Source organism: Juglans microcarpa x Juglans regia, chromosome 4D (assembly GCF_004785595.1).
Source record: "Juglans microcarpa x Juglans regia isolate MS1-56 chromosome 4D, Jm3101_v1.0, whole genome shotgun sequence".
NCBI lineage: Eukaryota > Viridiplantae > Streptophyta > Magnoliopsida > Fagales > Juglandaceae > Juglans > Juglans microcarpa x Juglans regia.
The window spans coordinates 6,484,674-6,490,354 of NC_054600.1; the positions used below are offsets into that span (position 1 = coordinate 6,484,674).

The window sequence follows — 5,681 nt, forward strand, 5'->3', positions numbered from 1 at the left end:
GCAAAGGTGGGCATGCAACTAGAATATTAAGTGGTTGATATATAAGCCTTGTTGGCAATGTAAGTGACACGTGATAATCCTGACATGTAGTATCACATGTGTTTCACGAGCCTTATGATCAGTAAAACAAAGATTATACTATTTCTGGAGAGAGTGGCTGTCATATCTACCACTATAAATAGGGTACCTCTACGCCAACACAATAAGCACAAACTCACTCAGCTACCAAATCACAAAAAGAGAGAGTAGGAGAGATGGAAATCATGAATGCAGGAATGGGAGAAACAAGTTATGCAAAGAACTCCAAAGTTCAGGTGAACCTAGCTATCCCTCCCAATACACAAACATGAGGCATCCACACACACACCATTTCCTATATGCATGAGTGTGTACGCGCACACGCGTATCATGCATATGTATTTGTATACTACTAATTCAAAATATGTTTTTCATTTCATTGTCAAAATAATTGATTGATGAGAATTAGTTATCTACCGGCCAACTTATGGGCATTATGCTTGTTGATTAACTCATCGAAATTCTTTTTTTGGATTTTCGACAGCTGAAGGTGATATCTATGACGATGCCCATCATAAAGGAAGCTATAACCAATCTCTACTACAACACTTCACCAAGAAGCCTAGTGATTGCAGACTTGGGTTGTTCTTCTGGACCTAATACTTTGTTCGCAGTTTCTGAACTTATCAAGGTAGTGGAAAAGCTTCGCCGACAACAGGACCAGCCTGAATACCAAGTGTTCTTGAATGACCTTCTTTAATGTCATATTCAACTTATTGCCAAGCTTCCATAAAAATTTCAGTTCTCAACTTGGGGTGGATGCTGGTCCATGTTTCATCTCGGGAGTTCCAGGTTCCTTTTACGGCAGGCTTTTTCTCAAAAAGAGTCTCCATTTTACCTTTTCTTCTTATAGCCTCCATTGGTTATCTCAGGTAACTTTTTTTGTCAAGCAAAAATATAGAATGTAAATATGAATGTGATGTTTGCATTATATATGTTGATCACTATGAGCTAAAATATTTTCAAAAAGAAATGAATAAACAAGAGTATTGATTTTAAGGAAAATAAACAAACATGTCACTGAAAATTAGTTCCTAAGCCAACTAGGGATACAAGTGGACAAAGTGGAGTACTTTCAAACTCTTGACCTAATGGGATTGCATGCAGTTAGGGCTGTAAATGAACCAGTTTGTTCGATAACCCGCTCGGTACTCGCTCGGTTAAACTCGAATCGAACTCGACTCGTGAAAAAAAAAACTCGTTTGTAAAGCAGATACCCGTTTGATTTGTAAATCATACATACTGAACAAAACTCAACTCGACTAAGGCTCGTTAAGGCCCACTCATTTATGCTGTAGTCGACTAGATTAAAACTCATTCATATATTGATAAATATATACATACACCTATGTATATATATGAACATATATATATGTATGTATTAGCTAATAATATAAGTATACCACTTTTATAATTAAATATATAATATGTAATCTAATTACTTATGTCTATATAATGAGTATACTTCATAGGTATATTTTATAATTTGTATAATAATTAGTCGATACAATTTAATCATTTTATATACTAGTATGTGGGAACCATATATGAAATAGATATATGCTATCATATTAAGTGTATGTATTAATAATATATGTAGGTATATAATATATATTGTTATTTTGGATAAATATCAATTAGTTAGATATTAATTACTTATAAATTTTTTAAAATTTTATAATTCAATAGAGGTTCTATTTGTTAGTTGTATAAATTCAATATTAGATCTTTATTTTTTAATTTATTTAATTTTTTAATTATTAAATCTTATTCAAAAAATAAAAAAATAAACAATTCGAGCTTGAGCTCGAGCTCGACTCGAGTGCTCAAGTATTTTGAGTCGAGCCGAGCTCGACAAGCCAAAGACTGACTCAGCTTTGGCTTGCCGAGCTCGACTCGGCTCGATTACAGCCCTACATGTAGTGTAAGTAGAGTTTCAAACCTTGGACACGGTGCTGAATTAAGGATTTTTGTTTAAGTAGAGTCTCCAAGTACTCTCGACCTACCCCAGTCAAGATCTACATCAAGCCTCAGCTTGCCTTTTGAGCTCCTCCCATAATTTCTTTATTCTAGATAAAAAGTTTCTAATAATTTGAATATGTGGATTGGAGTACGTACTCAATACCATTGTTTCTAATAAGCATACTTAAAACTACGAAATACATAATGAATACTATTGTTTCTGTTCATAATTAGGTTCCTGAACACTTGGAGAATAACAAAAGGAGCATTTACATCTCAAGCACAAGCCCTCCAAATGTGGCAAAGGCTTACTATGCGCAGTTTCAAAAAGATTTCTCAATGTTTTTGAAGTCTCGTGCAGAGGAGTTGGTGGTAGGTGGGCGAATGGTTTTAACGTTTATGGGGAGAAAAAGCGAGGATCCATCCAGCAAAGAGTGTTGTTACATTTGGAAGGTTTTAGCTATCGCACTCAGTGACATGGTCGATAAGGTATGCAATCATCTCAATTGTATATGCGAAATGAGTTGTACAAGATCAAAATAGACAAGTCATATACAAGTCATTGTAAAAAAGTAGACTCTACCTAAAAGAAGTGTAAAAAAAAACCTATTATTTATTTGTAGAATCTACTTTTTTACAAAATACTTGTATAAGACTTGTATATTTGAATTTTTTTACCTAGCATTACTCGACGATGGATAAAACATATGTCGTTCATCTTTATATGATATATATAGGGACTTATTGAAGAAGAAAAACTAGACTCCTTCAACCTACCTCACTATGCGCCATCTGCGTCAGAAGTGAAATCTGTAGTTTTGATGGAGAATTCTCTCTCTATTGATCGCTTGGAGGTTACTGAACTCAAATGGAGTACTATGTTTGGTGAACGCAACTTGTCTGAGGCACTTGCCGATAGTGCAATGTGCGTAAGAGCTGTGGCCGAACCTTTTCTTGTTAGTCATTTTGGAGTTGCAATCATAGAGGAGGTTTTCCGCAAGTACAAAGAAATTCTTGCTGGAAGCATTTCCAAAGAGAGCAGCAGCATCATGAATGTGACTATTTCTCTGACAAAAAAAGGATAATCGTTATCTGGGTGTTTACATATATATGGCCTTTTCTGGACCAAATAAGTAATAATTTGGCCTTCTCAGCTTTTCTAATAATGCTCCAGCCAGTTTCTGGACCAAATAAGTAATAATATGTACGTTGTATTTCTCAGCTTTTCTAATTATGCTCCAGATCATAATCAGGCCTAGCTATATCTTTTTATGTACTGTGGGATCTTGAATGAAATAATTTGTCTTCAGAATATTATTATCCCCTACTTATTTCCAGCCAGTTCAAAGGTAGATTAATCACTTCCTTGGGACCTTTAGCCCTGGATGACAGCACAAAATCCAAATTAAAAAAAAAAAAAAAGGGTACAAAATGGAATCAAATAAATTAAGCAAGATGGTAGTTAATTTTGATGAGCGCGGTGGGTATGTTTTAAGAAAAAATTAATGTTCAAAACAAATGAAATTATTTAATTCCTTGCTTTCTTCTCTCGACGGATATATGATCGATCCATACTAAACCACACACGGTTTCAATAATGGTAGATACAAAATTTATTGAAGATCATTGAGTTTTGAGAATCTTCGATCGGAGTGTCTTGGATGAATACTATTTTTTTTTTTTTTTATGTCGTAAATCTTTACATCAATAATGTGTTTTGTGTATCAATAAATTGACTTAAAAATAAGTTTAAAAAAAAAAAACTAAACAAGAGTTTTTTATACTTATACATTAATTGGTCCAAGAAGGCCGTCAAGTGGCTTGGCTTGGTTTTCACGTGTGGCAGAAATTTAATTAGTATTATAAAAAAAATCCACTAATATTTTCAGAGTTTACTAGGCCCAAAGAGCATGCATATGGGATTGTGACAATGTATATCAACCAAAAGGCTCAAACTCTTCTTATTTTAATGAGTTATTTAACACTTCTCTCAATGGCTTCAATTAATGGAACAAGGGAAGACAAAAGGTTCACAAGTATTAAACAGGCTAAAAAGAATCTCACACCCCCTACACAACAAGAAATATGGTTTTTTTTTTACGAATTGTTTTTCCAAGATATATTATCTTGGCAAATAATTAGCTAGTGACACGAAAGTTGTTCGTGGGAAAAAAAACAAAAGGAGTGAGAGAACCCAACGGTGAGGTGGGTAACCAATTAAAAATATAAACTTATGAAAGGCACTATCCCAATGAGATTTTGACACGAATGAGTGAGATAGGAGAGAAAGACCACTTTCAACGATATGACATTGTTTGCGTTCTACGGGCTCATTTTGTTGGAAGGTATGAGAACATGTATGCGATGTCTAATGCTGTATTGGCCAAAGAATGTGCAGAGAGATCGAAACTCACCCCCCAATCGGTTTGAAAACATTTTATCTTTCAGTTGAGTAGTCTTTTAACATGTTTTTGAAAAGGGATAAAAATTGACAAAACCAATGATTTGGTAGGGATTGGAAAAATCCATCTAAATTTGCTGAAATGATCAACAAATGAAACATAATATTTATTTCTATTTTCAAACATTACAGGAGAATGATCCCATACATTCAAGAATATTAAATCTAAAGGACTAGTATAAACTCTATTCGAAGGTTTAAAAGGAAGCTTATGAATTTTACCCGGTTGACATGAATTATAGACAACTAGTTGTTTATTTGAGGAGACACAAAGTAAAGCAGTAGAGGCAAGATGCTTGACTGTCTTGTATGACGCATGGGCAAGACCAGAATGCCATATATCGAAAGGAACACACTGACAAGAGAGAGCTTGGAGAGATGAACAAGATGATGGTGGACATGTGAGGTGGAAAGGGTAGAGGCCAGCTTTTAGTTTTCCTTGGAACAGGAGCTTTTGCTTGCATTTGTCCTTCACAAAAAAATACTCGGCATGAAATTCAATGACAACTTTTTTTGTCAGCTTTGAACTAACTTACATAAATAAGATTTTTCTTGATATGAGGTACATGTAAAACTAAATTTAATTTAAAATTAGAATAGGGTAGAGAGAAGCGGCTTGAATAGTGTCCATCCAGTGAAATGGTTTTGCACCAAGATCCAAATTTTAGAAATCATTAGTGAGGTGATTAGTGGCTCCGGTATCTGTGTACCAATTGAGATCACTTTGAGATTGAGGTTGAGCAATAAAGGCTTGCACGTTTGGTTGTGAGCCTTGGTAGGAGAGATCAAGGCAATGATAACACTGAATGGCAGTCTGGCCAGTTTTGCTACATACTTGACAAACTGGACGGGAACAGAAGGGTTGAGAGTGAGAGCCACGTCCACGTCTGCGATGACCACGACCATGATCATATGGTGAGGAACGATGGTTGGGACCTCTCCCATGGCCATGATTTTGATCATTCCGAGTAGCCTATGGAGATATCAATTGCCGCATTTTGCAGCTCAAGGCGACGTTTAAAGCAAAAGCATTATCTAGAGAGAACTGATCCACTCGAGTGGAGATAAAGGTGACTATGGCATTGTAGGAGTAGTCTAGCCCAGTCAACAGAGAGGTGAGAATCTCAGAATCCCGTAATGGTTCACTGTTTGTAGCAAAAGTATTGGCATCACTCTTTAC

General features: G+C 35.3%; 1 pseudogene; it reads left to right on the forward strand.

Annotated features, from left to right (window-relative positions):
• Positions 1 to 219: 219 nt before the first annotated feature.
• LOC121259138 lies at positions 220 to 3,208 on the forward strand (annotated as a pseudogene).
• Positions 3,209 to 5,681: the final 2,473 nt, after the last annotated feature.